This window comes from Thermobia domestica, chromosome 5 (genome assembly GCF_964235325.1).
Source record: "Thermobia domestica chromosome 5, izTheDome1.hap1.1, whole genome shotgun sequence".
In the NCBI taxonomy this organism is placed as follows: Eukaryota; Metazoa; Arthropoda; class Insecta; order Zygentoma; family Lepismatidae; genus Thermobia; species Thermobia domestica.
The window spans coordinates 34,815,320-34,830,162 of record NC_137458.1 but is presented as its reverse complement, the minus strand read 5'-3'; the positions used below and the strand labels follow the sequence as shown (position 1 = coordinate 34,830,162).

At 35.6% G+C, this 14,843-nt stretch overlaps 1 protein-coding gene across 1 annotated transcript in view; it reads left to right on the top strand.

The window, feature by feature from the left end:
• The first annotated feature begins 12,133 nt into the window (after positions 1 to 12,133).
• Positions 12,134 to 14,843, top strand: part of LOC145685853 (TNF receptor-associated factor 4-like) — a 45,097-nt gene continuing 42,387 nt past the window's right edge. The window contains exon 1 of the mRNA XM_081758482.1: positions 12,134 to 12,282. The gene's annotated coding sequence lies outside the window, so the exon portion shown is untranslated. The remainder of the gene's footprint in view (positions 12,283 to 14,843) is intronic.

Genomic DNA, 14,843 nt, shown 5'->3' with positions numbered 1-14,843 from the left:
GAGTTCAGTAGGAAGTCCAACGCCCTTCTGCATCAATTACGGCTTGAAGCCGTCGTTGCATGCTTTCTATAAGCCTTCTGATATAATTGTGGCTTTCTGCTAAGTCTTCCCAAGCCTTCTTTACTAATTCCCACAAACTGTCTTGTGTGGTTGGAGGCGGTGAGGGCCACGTATCTCTCATTATTCTCTTGACCTCAGACCACACGTTCTCAATTGGATTCATATCAGCCCCTCTGGGAGGCCACTCTAAGACGTCAAGGTGTGCTTCACCAGAAAGCCATCCTTGAACCAATCGAGACATGTGGATCGGAGATCTATCATGTTGGAAATGGATTACTCCATCTGGATAGAGGAAGCGAACAGCTGGCAGCATTACGTCCTGAAGGATATGTAAATACTGCGCAGCTGTTAATCTCCCCTCTACCCGATGAAGTAACCCAAGTCCATGAGAGGAGACGAATCCCCAAGCGGACACAGATACACTACCAGAGAATCTTCTTTGATAAATGTATCGTGAGTCATATCTCGTTCCGTTTGGACGGTACACAACAACGGGGCCATCATTTGAAGAATAAAATGTGCACTCGTCACTGAAGATTACATCCTTCCAGTCACGATTCACATTTTCTTGAGCAAATGCAAGACGCCGTTGAACGTGTCCTTCCGACAGGAACTCTTTGATTGCAGCCCTCCTCGCAAAGAGATTAGCAGCCCTCAGCCGCCTCCGTGCGGTATCGCGAGACGCAGAGAAACTTGCTGCTTGTCTCAATTGCCTGGAAGTGAGGAATGGTCTTTCTATTGCAGTCCTCACAAGCGTCTGATCTTCTTCAGGAGAGGTAATACGCTTTCTCCCACTTCCAGGACGGCGTTCAGTTTCTCCTGTCTCTCGATACCGTTGTACCCAAAATTGAGCAGTTCGTGGGGAAATCCCACATATTTCAGCGACTTGCTTTGCACTATAACCTTCTTGAACTAAAACAAGAACTTTTCGAGCTCAGTTTCTCAGCCATTGCACCGATATAATGACTTTTCGAATGGTTTACTTTATACGCATAGTCGTAAAGCTTAGAAACTAGTATTTTGATTGGCTACCAATACAACGCTATAAAACCTTGACAATGGTTTGGCCTTTAGTCTTTCAACTAGGATAAGACTGTTTGTTAGTTAACATGTTACGTGAGTTGTAGTCTCACAAAGACAGACTGTTGCTGTGTCTTCTCTCTCTTTTTTTCTGTGTGAGTGCCTGTGTGAGGGTCTAATACATACACACACGAAAACAAACTCTCTACATAGATTAAAACTGAGCATTTTCTATTTTTTTCTTTTCTGTGCTGAAATAAAAGTGTTCTTTAGAAAACCTAGAAATGGAGACCGTATACTATATAACGTTGCTTAGGGCCTGGTATGTAGCTTATCATTTGACAGTTTCACACTTTCATCGTATATTGAAAGCAATAGAGACTAAGTCCTTCTACACCTACATGAGAAGGAAACAAATTCTTTTTAATTCGTGAATTATGCAAACGCACTAAGCCCAGAATTTTTAATTTATTTAAGATTATTATTATTATTATTATTATTATTATTATTATTATTATTATTATTATTATTATTATTATTATTATTATTGACTTAGGTTTTCCAAAAATAGGAACTTAAACCAGGAGTGAATCTGTCCGCTTGTCCTTGGGTGATTACAACTAGCCTACAAGCCAAATATCATTGGAAAGCTTAAAAGAAAGTATAAGCAATATTTCACGAAAACCCGGTACTTTTTAACAAATGTGTTCGTTATCAAGTTTTCATAAAGTACTCTCTCTCTCTCGTATAAATAATTTCGGAGGGGTCGCGGTGGCTTAATGATAGAGCGTTCACCTCTGGTGCATGGAGTCCTTGGCTCCATCCTAACATTTTACAAGTGAACTTTGTGGTGGACAAACACCGTGTGCGTGGGTATCGTCGGGATTCTCCAGTTTTCTTCCACTTTCTTCATTCCACCATTTCATTTATTTCTCATCATCACCGTCTTCTTTAGCCTAGCCGGCCGGCATTATCGTGGGACGTAAAACTTAAAGATTTCATTTCAAATAATTTCAACCCCCAACAATTGCAGGAAGTAGGTAATTTCGAATAAAACAAACTACTCTATAAAATTTTGAATATTATTATTTTTTATACCATTCTCGCGAACCTTATTTCTAAATCTAAGTGTAAGACGACTATATTCACTCTCTTATTATTATAGATGCATTTCAAGTGAAGCAGCTGAAGTAGTGGGAAAATTAGAGAGCCATACCGTATATTCCAGTGTGCCACAGTCAGTATAACGCGGCACACTGGTGTGCCCAGCAAAGTGAACGGTGTAGCGCCAATTTTTACCTATTATTTACAAGAATATTTGTCGAATTTCTTTTATTATTATTATAAACGATTCTTTCACGGATCAGCTGTCTGTATACAGTTACGCAGACACAAGTATCACATTGAGGGAATAAGTATAGTTTTTTACTTTAATAGTAATAAAGAAGCCTATTTTCTTGTATTTTCTACTGGGAATAACTGCATCCGGTCTAGAAAGCTAGAACTAACAACAAAGGGACCCGATGTGCTGACCACACGCTACTCCAAATTCGTGAGTGCCACAAGTTCTCTTCTACGGTCTGGCACAATATGGGCTGTTGCGTTCAGAGAGTGAATGAGAGAGGGAGAGAGAGAAATAACTTAAGTCCATTGCACTTACATGCGTTAATAAATGTTAACTTATGTTTAAAAATCATGTAAATGATCGTTTCGTTTTCTGTTTATTATTATTATTATTATTATTATTATTATTATTATTATTATTATTATTATTATTATTATTATTATTATACATTTCTTAACACGTTGACTGCCACGTGTATGGAATTCCTTACACACGGCTCTCCCGTGCAGTGCCGCATGTGTGATTTTGCATACACAAATAATATATTCCAAGTTCGTTGTGTTCGTTCTATAGTTGTGTATGTAATTAGATACATATGGCATAGAAGGCAAAATTTAATGTCTACGCCACGTATATGCAAAACCATACACAGAGAAATTTATGAACAAAGACATTTATAGGGCTAAAAAAAAAGGCGAAGACAAAGAATTACTGGCAGACTGCTGCCCGTGGTGCACAGGTGATAACGATCTACAGTTTTAAATTTAAACAGATAAGAGTTTTAATTAAGTCCGAATTTAACTTATAGTGTACACTGAGGAAGACTCAGGAGTTCTCTAGGATCGTTACAATATCGAACCTCGTGAAATGTACTGCAAACCTGTCCGCAAGCCCCCCGTAATGTTCAACAGATATTGTGTATTAATGCTCATTTCAGTGCAAACCTATATAGGCCTACGCACTTCAATACTCAACGAAGGTGCAGACTATTCATGAGTGCTGTATTAAATTCTCTCACCCACTGTATTCTCCTAACATGTCTCCCAGCGATTACAACATTTTTTGGTATCTCAATCACTTCCTAGTAGGATAGCTTTACCTAGAGGCCACTGATTAACCTGGTATTGGATGTTTCACTTTCTTACTTATGGATTGATAGTCATTGGTTGGACATTCACACGCAAATATCTAATATTAACAACGTTTCTTCTATAATTTCGTAATATTGTATTATTCATTAGCTTGGTTCGGCTTGATTAAATACTTTTCTCTTTGCACCTACTTATTACCTATACTTTAACGTTGGATAAAAATACACTAGCTCTCACCGGGAATCAAATCCAGAACCAATGCACTTGAACTATTTGGCCACAACAAGGCACATTTAAAAAGGAAGTTTCGATTTTGTTAGGAAATTTATGATTAGGTATACCATTTAAACACGCGTGTCAAGTTAGACCAACCATCAACACCAAAAAGACTGGAACAAATCTCAGTATTATGGGCTATTTATGGGCTAATTAGTTGCTCTAATCCCAATTTTTGGGCTTCTACTGTTTAGCGGGAAATCGGATTCAAAGTGGGCGAGTCTAGCTTGATATCAAGCTAGAACCCCCATATGATTACAATGGTCCGATGGAAAAAATTCAAACACCAGAATTATGGGCTAATTAATTGCTCTAATCTCAATTTTTGGACTCCTTTTGTTTAGCGGAAAATCGGATTCAAAAATGGGCGAGTCTAGCTTGAAATCAAACTAGAACCCCCCGGTTACAGTGGTAAGTCCAAAAATGTTCAAACGCCAGAACTATGGGCTATGTATTATGGGCTCGGCTCTCAATTTTTATTATCGCCTCGGCTTTCAATTGCTCTATTCCCAATTTTTGGGCCCTCACTGTTTAGCGGGAAATTGGAATCAAAATGGGCGAGTCTAGCTTGACATCAAGTAAGAATCCCCCATTCGGTTTCGGTTAGAATGGTTCGATTGGAAATTTTCAAACGCCAGAATTATGGGCTCTTTATGGGTTAATTAGTTGCTGTTATTCTATTTTTTTGGCTGCTAATGTTTAGCGGGAAATCGGAAACAAAACGGGCGAGTCTAGCTTGACATCAAGCTAGAACCCCCGATGCGGTAACAATGCTCCGATAAAAAAAAAAAAACTCAAACGCCGGAATTATGGGCTATTTTTGGGTTAATTGGTGCCCTAATTCCGAGTTTGGGGGCTGCTACCGTTTAGCAGGAGTTTTTCATCAAATTGTGGGATTTGGCTTAACTTCTAGCTATAAGCCTAATGCTATAATGCTCCGATCAAATAATTAAAATGCCGGAATTATGGGCTATTTGTGTCCTAATTAGTCACTCTAATGTCGATTTTGGTTATTCTATCGTTCGCAAGAAATCTCATGCAAGATTGGTATTAATTACTAGATAACGTGGGATTATAATTTCAAAGTTGCAGTGAGAAAACGTTGATGTCTATTAACTGAAAATTGATTTATTTGCATTCTCCGCGAATGCAAATATATATTTCTACTAGTAAATCCATGAACTGTCTTTTCACGTTTATATGTTCAGTATGGTTGGAAGTAAGTAGTGTATATATAAAATTTATATAGTGAAATATCATATTATTTTTTAATGTTTTTTTAATTTATAGGAAATGCCTCTTCGCCGTTGCTGGGGGCCGTAGTGGCACAGCAACAGCATGTTTATCTCTTGCGCGTGTGATCCCTAGTTCAATCCCAGATTGTGCCAAGTGGTCTTTGTGGTTGACAAACACCGTGTGCTTGGGTTTTATCGAGATTCTCCCGTTTCCTCACACTTTATTCATTCCACCATTTAATTCATTTCTTATTATCACCGTCTCCCTTAGCTTCGGTTAATAGGGGTCGTTAAACTAGATATTTCATTTCCTCCCCGTACCTCCATTTTTTTTTTGTTGTTGTTTACATTTGTGGAGGATTTACTTTTCCAAGAAATATACAGGTAATCTCGCCTATGATAAAGACATTGCATAAACCGTAACTCTATTTGTAGTAGTTCTCGAAAGTAGGGTAAAGATTGTGATCGACAAGGATGTTGAAAAATTTTTTAATAAACTAATTAAAAGTCGAAAAATAATGTCAGAAATGCCTTTTTCTGTAGGCATGGTACAGGAAAAACACAAAACCATTTGAAAGATATTATTTCTGATGATTATCTGTCCATTCGTATGCAAAGTTTAAGTTATATTACGAGGCTCATTCCGAATGTAATGCCTTCTTTTTGTGTGTGTATATGTTGAGTGATAAGGCAAAAGGTGATAACGGTGATAATGAATGAAATGGTGGAATGAATAATGTGGGAGGAAATGGGATAACTCCGATAAAACCCAAGCACATGGTGTTTGTCAACCACAAAGACCAATTGGCGCGATCTGGGATCGAGCCAGGAATCACACGCACAAGAGTTAAACGCTCTACCACTGTGCCACTGCGGCCCCCAGCAACGGCAGAGGCATTTCCTTAGAAAAAAAATTGATTTAAAAAATGATTATATTTCACTATATAAATTCTGTATATACATTATTTACTTCAAAACATAATGAACATAAACACGTGAAAAAAGAATTCATGGATTTAGTAGTAGAGATATAGATTTACATTTGCGGAGAGTTAAAATAAATCAGTTTTCAGTTAATAAACATCGATGGTTTCTTACTGCAACTTTGAAAGTATCATCCCAACTTATCTAAAAATCAATACCAATCTTGCATGAGATTTCTTGCTAACGATAGAAGAAAAAGCTCGACAATAGAGCAACAATTTAGCAATACAAATAACACATAATTCCGACGTTTTAATTCATTTGATCGGAGTATTATAGCCCTAGGTTTATAGCTAGAAATTAAGCCAAATCGCACAATTTGATAAACATTCCTGCTAAAAGGTAGCAGCCCCAAACTCGGAATTACAGCATCAATTAGCCCACAAATAGCCCATATTTTTGACGTTTGATTTTCTCCGATTCGAGATGTCTAGCCTTATGGAGGGTTTTTACTTTATGTCAAGCTAGACTCGCAGACTTTGATTCCGATTTCCCGCTAAAAGGTAGGAGCCCAAAAATCAGGATTAGAGCTAATAATTAGCCCATAACTCTAGCGTTTGAATTTTTAAGATCGGACCATTGTAACCGTATGTCGTTTTTACCTTGATGACAAGCTAGACTCGCCCATTCTGAATCCAATTTCCCGCTAAACAGTAAGATTCCAAAAATTGAGATTAGAGCAACTAATTAGCCCATAATTCTGGCGTTTGAATTTTTCCGATCGGACCATTGTAATCATGTATGTGGTTCTAGCTTGATATCTAGCTAGACTCACCCATTTTGAATCCGATTTCCCGCTAAACAAAAGAAGCCCAAAAATTGGGATTACAGCAACTAATTAGCCCATAAATAACCCATAATTCTGGCGTTTGATTTTTTTCGGACGGACCATTGTAACCATATGGAGGGTTCTAGCTTGGTATCAAGCTAGACTCGCCCAATTTGAATCTGATTTCCCGCTAAACAGTAGGAGCCCAAAAATGGGGATTAGAGCAACTAATTAGCCCATAAACAGCAGGAGTCCAAAATTTGGGATTAGAGTAAATAATTAGCCTATAAATAGCCCATAATTAAGGCGTTTGAATTTTTTTGATTGGACCATTGTAACCATATGAGGGTTCTAGCTTGATATCAAGCTAGACTCGCCCATTTTAAATCCGATTTCCCGCTAAACGCAGGAGCCCAAAAATTAGGATAGAGCAACTAATTAGCCCATAAATAGCCCATAATTCTGGCGTTTGAATTTTTTCGATCGGACCATTGTAACCATATGGGGGGTTCTAGCTTGATATCAAGCTAGACTCGCCCATTTTGAATCCGATTTCCCGCTAAACAGTAGGAGCCCAAAAATGGGGATTAGAGCAACTAATTAGCCCATAAACAGCCCATAATTGTGAGATATGTTCCGGTCGATTTGGTGTTGGTGGTTGGTCTAACTTGACACGCGTCATTTAAACATATATTTAAGAATGGGTACGGATGAAACGCACTGAATTTCTTAAACTGACTCGTCTTAGGCTGCAGCTATTACTGAAACACTTATTTGGAAAATGCGAATAAAATAATGTGTTTTGGAAAACTTTGTTCGAAGCAACTTACGTCCAAAAGTAAAGTATCCATTGGTCATATTTCTGTTAGAAATAACTTATGCCATATATTAGAATTATTAAAGAAATAATTGTATGTGAACTATGAGCAAAAAAGTCATCCTCAAGAATAAAATATCCCTTGTGTATCTTTTCAGGACAAACGAGTTAGGCTATTTATGAAATACGAACAAAATTGCCAGAGTCATTCTCGACAAAATCGTAGGGTAAAAATTGCCCCGAAAAGTAATATACCACTTCTAGCTTTTTAGGATGATGGAATTATACCATATCGTTAGGTTATTTATGTGACATTCATTTATGAAATATGAACAAAATTGCGTCAGGCGTTAATGGGAAAATCGTCGGAGAAGAGTAAACTACCTCTTCTGAATGTTTACAGGACGAACGAGTTGTGTCATATTGTTAGGTTATTAATGATACAATTATTTATGAAATGTGATTGAGAAAATTGCTCGAAAAAACGCACCCCATACAGTAAATTACACCATATGTATTTTTTTCAGAGTAATGATTCAAACTATATTTGTAAAAAAAAAAATAAGCAAAATCTTTACAGCTATTTTTGAAACAATTTAATTATTTTAAATTTTCATCCTTCTGTAAACTACCCTTATTTCTAGGTGTCGGAAAATATAGAATTCGAAACGATAAAGTGTTATTAAAACTTCATGTCTAGACTTAGGTCCAGATACGTCGAACAGTATGGCCTCTATTTGAATGCATGTAAAAGCGTGACGAACCAACAAACGATCAGATGGACAGACATCAAAATCACATTTTCGATATGTGGGGGCGTGAAACTTGAATTCATTGAAATCTCGAATTCGATTTTTATCACTATTACTACAATTTCTTCTTTCGTCGCTTGAACGTGAAAAAGAATAGGACTACAACGACACGTAAGGTGATAATTTGTAATTCCCAAAATTTAATGAGTTACGTTTAATGTGTTGCCATGCTAGAAGAAAAGCTTATGCCTGTTTGTTATATCATTTTAATATCAGTTTTTCGCGCTACTATATAATGTAGAAATATGGTATGATTATCGTTCATATTCATTCTATATTTGGAAATATTCGTGTTCCGTATACATAGATCTGTATAATTTAGTTACGTTCAACGAAAGCATTCTTGCACTTGTGGATATGAAAAAAAGAGAGAGAAAGTCAATACTCTAAAAAGCAAAAAAACAAGCACACACACACACACACACATAAACGATCATTTAACATCAGGTCGATGTAACAAGGGGTAAGACTGGACAGACTTTCAAGGTCGCGTATGTTCTTCCTGACACACAAACCCGAAGTGAGTTGTCTGCTGTTCAAGAACGGGAAGTAACATACAAGACTATAAACTGAAAACAATAACTGCTTCCAATAGTACACGTATTCTAATACTGAATAAATACGTCGATTAAAGGATACTACCAATAAATTATTTCCTTATTATATTGTTTCGGTTCTTATTAACATCAAAATTAAACACTTCCTATAATGTTTTGTAAAAAAAATGGGATGGGATGGGATGGGATTCGATGTGGTGTCAAAATAATAAAATGACTACGACTCCGCCACTCTATCCACCTAACCACGGAGGCTACGTTGTGTTGGCTCTTTTTTTTAAAGAAATAATCTTCATAACCATGGTGCGTATCGCTTCGAACCTTAAGATAAGAGTTTTTCTGTTTAATTCTATATTTTCGTACATCTTAGTTACAGAAGCTAATTTATATTTGGCAGGCAATCTACACACTAGGTTTTAACCAATAAATGCAACATTTTAGTCCAATATCCAGTTCCTTGATCCAACTGCTCGATTCCCCTACTGAATTCCCTCCGCAATTGTGATCTGCTACTGAAAAAAATCCCTAGAAATCATCGTTGCCAGTATACACAAAACCGAGCATAATTTTGTTTTTTGCTTATATTTTTATTATTTTATTATATTTTTTGGAAATATCTCCTTAGATGGATTGCTTTCTATTATCTCCACATACTAATAACTGAATTTTACCCATAAACGTAAGGAAAATTGAATAAATGCGAAAAATCTTGAGTTACAGTATACGCGCAATTTTTTTTGCGCATGGGAGTACCTAATCAATTTGATGAGTGAGAGAATGAACCGATTTCTGATTGGCTGAGAACAGTTTCTCTCCCATAAAAAAATCCATAACACACGCCACACATTTCGGAATATTTCTATGTTCAAGTCATTATAGGGTATCTTTATGCAGAGTTTCACGTCTCTATCTCATTGGGAAGTACCTAATCAATTTGATGAGTGACAGAATTAACCGATTTGTGTTTGACTAAGGAACGTTTTGCGCCCATAAAAAACTCCCATAGCACATTCCTCAGATTTCGGACTTTTTCCGTATTCAAGTCATTATAATGTACGTACATTTATGCAGAGTTTCACGTCTCTATCCCATTAGGAAGAACATTATCAACTTGATGAGTGAGTAAGTGAAACGATTTCTTGCTTAGCTAAGGACAGTTTTTTGCCTATAAAATATTACCATACCACACTCCTCAGATTTTGGAATTTTCCATACACAACTCATTGTAGGGTATCTGTATGCAAAGGTTCACGTTTCTATCTCATTCGGAAGTACCTAATCAATTTGATGAGTGAGTGAGTGAAACGATTTCTTGCTTAGCTAAGAAGAGTTTTTTGCCTATAAAAAATTCCAACAGCATTCCTCAGATTTCGGACCTTTTCCATACTCAAGTCGTTATAGGGTACCTTTATGCAAAGTTTCAAGTTTCTATCTGATTGGGAAGTACCTAATCAATTTGATGAGTGAGTCAGTGAGTCAATGAGCCTGAAAACTGCATATTTTAGAGGTCCAGTACTCGAAAATTGTTAAAGGTACGAAAGTGAGGTTTGGTATGTGAGTACATCTTTCAGATAGGTATCTCCTCAAATTCAAAATTTCATGTTTTTACCCTTAATAGAATCGTTTTTACAAAGCCTCGAAATCGACGATTTTACCCAAAACTCTTGTTCGTGTATAATATGCTTACGGCAGTGCAGGTCAGTTTCCATTTTCCTCGCTGAACTTGGCTGCCATGCACTGTTGTGCATGTTGATAATATTACATACATTGGAGATCCAATGTAATTTTCTTAATGTAAATAAATAAATATTTTTCTTTTTCTAATTTGCGGAAGCAGGGGTAAGCCCCATGTAATGCCATGATTGTTCAAATCAGACACATTTTACAGATTATGCCCTGTGTCCCTCTTGTATATGTAAATATATAAGTTTATTATTATTATTATTATTATTATTATTATTATTATTATTATTGTTATTATTATTATTATTATTATTTGATTGTAGAACGGAGAGCTATGGGTCCTGCAAGTTGCTGTCATTCTACTCATCATATGCTATAGTACTCACACCGAGTCGTGAAGCTTGGGCTGTAAACCAATCACATAAACATTTTGCTTCAGCTCATATGCATCGGAAAACTTCGGCACAATTCGTATAGCCGATTCCCAAGCGCACACTTGAGGAAACGTCAAACAGCTGAAATTCACCAATAATTCTGCCAAATTTTGAAGAGATAGTAAATGAGTATTTAAAATAAAAAGCATTTAGAAATTACTAATAATAACATTGTACAACAATAACCACTGTAACAATTATTCTAAAACGGTAACAATAACACGAATAATAACAATGAAAATATAACGCAACAAAAAGTAATTAACAAAACGGAACTTGGCTCCAATCCGACAACACTGTACTCTCGGGAGATGTTTTCCGTGTAGTGCGAGAGACGATACTGACAAAATTTTATGGGAGGGGGTTAACGACTGGAACACACCCTGGTGGTCGTGAACCTATTGGGTGGTAAAAGCGATAGATCTAGGTCAAGCTTCATGACTCGGCGTGAATACTATAGACCCAAGAGCCAAACCACAGGATTACATAGGTGACCATGCCTCTACGCTACCTCAGAACAGGAAAAGAAAAATCCAAATACTATGTAGCTTTCGATGATAATGATCATAACTTCAGTTTTGATAATTAAGAAAATAGTGTTTTTTTTTTTGTTTTTTTTTTTTTTGTCGTTGTTGTTGTTGCCATGCTGCAACTAATATTATTCATTTGAAAATAATTTTAATAATGTTCTTCTACTTTTCTTTTCTCGTCCATAATTTCAAAGCAAAACACTAAATATGTATTCATAAGTAAAAAAGGGGAAAAAATATATGTTTAAGAATAAAAGCGCCTTGATGTTGCTGTACTGCCCTCCTCATGATAGAATGGTTTATACTTTCTTGCGTATGTTTTTCGCAGTTAGTGAGTCTGGCAATGCTGCTTGCTATGTACTTGGAAGATAGAGAAAAGTTCGTTGCAGTTCTCGAAGCATTTAGATGATAACGTATTTTGTGGATGACACGTGATACTTAAGTGATATCTGGCAGTGTGTGATAAGATTTGCAAAGAGGAGAGGAGAGTAAATATAATTATCGTTATAATGATAATTATGAACACTTTTGAGATTGAACGGCAAGTATTCTCGTCCTGTTGTTACAAAGCGCTGACTTCCGAAGGCCCTATTCTTGTCGAAGGTTCCCAGGTCAGTTCCAGGAGTTCTACACGCAGTTGAGGAAAGAAAACCATATAGCAGCATAAAGGTACGCAATTCCTTCTGTTTACTTTTCAGGAAATGTTACCACCTTTGTGCAGAAAGATTAGCTACTGGATAGTTTCAAATTAAATGTAGTGTCAAGTTTATTTTTCCTAAAAAGATATGGAGATAAAAAGAAATTGCAGAATTTGATTAGAAGAAAATCATTCTAATCATTTTTCTTGTGATAAGTATTGTGCAGCCATGTTAGAAACGGAACCTACTTTCCAGAAGTTTCCTTGAACCCTACATCAGGTTTTTACAGATTAGTTATGTAGGCCTACTGAATGATTCTTTTAGAGAAATAAGTTCCTTCTCGTCAGCATTAGCATCACAATGCACAGTCTGCGGGTACGAGTTAGAGCATCAAAAAATAAACACCTTGTTTTACTTTTTAATGTAATTGTGTGCTTAGTAGAATTGTTAGTGCCCATTACTTCGTAGTGCGTGGTCCTAGTTCTAGCTACTCCCAATTGATACACTAACATTTTATGGTGTTGGCCCATCATCATAAAAGACAGCGGTAGGTCAGTAGTAGATCATTTCCCTCTGGTGCTTGAAATCTTTGGTTTAATCCCAGCTAGCGCCAAGTAGGCCATGTGCTGGACAACCACCATTTCCAGGGTTTTCTCATGTTCTTCCGTTTCCTTCCACTTTTTTTCATTCCACCATTTCGATCATTATCATCATCTCCCTTAGCCTCAAAAGTATAACGGTGGGTCGTAAAACTAATATATATATTTTCCGTTCTTAACAAATATCAGTGATCAAGTAACAGTTCCTCAGTATTCATAAAATTGATTGAAATCATGTGTAGAAATGTTAAAAAGTGAAAGATCGTTTAAAGAATCTGAAAAGTTTCATGGATCAGACAATGTTCAGTACTATGTAGGAACAAGTTAAGCAATTTTTCATGAATCGAAATATTTTGTCTTGTATGGAAAAATTGAAGAACTTTTTATGATTCGGAAAATTTTCATCATTTTGAAGCAAAAAGTACAGTAAAACAACATTTTGTGAATCGGAAAGTTTTATTGTTCTGTAGAAACAAATGAAAGGAATTTTCATGAATCGGAAAATTTTCATCACGATGTAGAAATATGTGAAAAAACTTCTCATAATTCGGACAATTTTCGATATTATATATATTGATGTTTGGTGGAACATTTTCCACTATATTTGACAGCACTTTCAGCTATAAAATTCAATTCCCGTAGAGGAAAGTTAGACAGCATCAAATTATCATTCTCCAATTAGCTTTCGGAAACCAGAAAATTTTGTAATATTTCAAGTTGGGAAGTAAAAATATACAGTCTCTCTCTCTCTCTCTTTCTCTCTCTCTCTCTCTCTCTGTGTGTGTGTGTGTGTAAAGTGCAGGGAACATACATCGAGTTCCTAAAGAACAAATATCCCATTCCAATATTTAAAATGTAACAAGAAATTGAAAAGAAACCTTTGTGAATTTATCAATTTCAGAAACAGAAACACTACTTTTTTACATGTAGGTCTGCCTATGTAATGAAATAACTACATAAAATTTCCTTATGAAGATTATTTTTGTGACAGAAAATATTCTTCAGAAAATGATTTTATTGTGTTTAACATTCGTAAGTCATAATTTCAATATTGGAATTTTGTATAATCAACATCTTAGAGCAGATATTTGTATTGTAAAACTACCATTTTTATGTATTAGATATAGTGACGATTCGATAGAACAAGTATATATATATATATATATATATATATATATATATATATATATATATATATATATATATATATATATATATATATATATAGAGAGAGAGAGAGAGAGAGAGAGAGATTGATATAGATAGATAGATAGCTATAAGGGATATGTTTTTTATTTTGTAAATTAAAGTGAAATTACTTGCTTTTAGAACGCATCACTAATAGTGCTGCTTTTTATGTCTTTTATTGTTTTATTGGAAGAACAACTACACAAATCAACATCCTTATTAGTTATATTTCACTTTCTCTTCTGAATGAATATATGAATAAATAAATGTTTATTTCCAGAAAAAGGTCAGTATTTGCTTTCATGAGTTACTTAAACTGGAATTTTGGGTAGTCAAAAATGTACAGTAGGTACTTTATATTATGTCTACTTATTTATAAATGTTGCAGTATGTAAATCTATAATAGTGGTAAAGCTATGAGAAAACCGTCTCATGCGTATTAAACTGACGAAATCTAATATTGTAAGATTCTGAGGGAAGAACGCATTGAAGTTTTTTAAACATTCTTGAAATGAAGAATCGTTAGATTTTTCACTTCATGAAACTTTTTAAGACGATATTTATTACCAATAAATTTTACGGCTAAACAACGATGTAGGAATAAGTGGAGTATGTTTTTATGAATCGGAAAATATTCATGACTTTTAATAAATTGAAATTTTAAATAATAGAATGGGATATTTGTACTCTACGAACTCAATGTATGTTCTCTTCACTTTGCCTACACAGACACACACACACATACACAGACAGAGAGAGAGAGAGAAGTTGAATTGAGTTGATTTTGAGTTTAACGTCCCTTTCA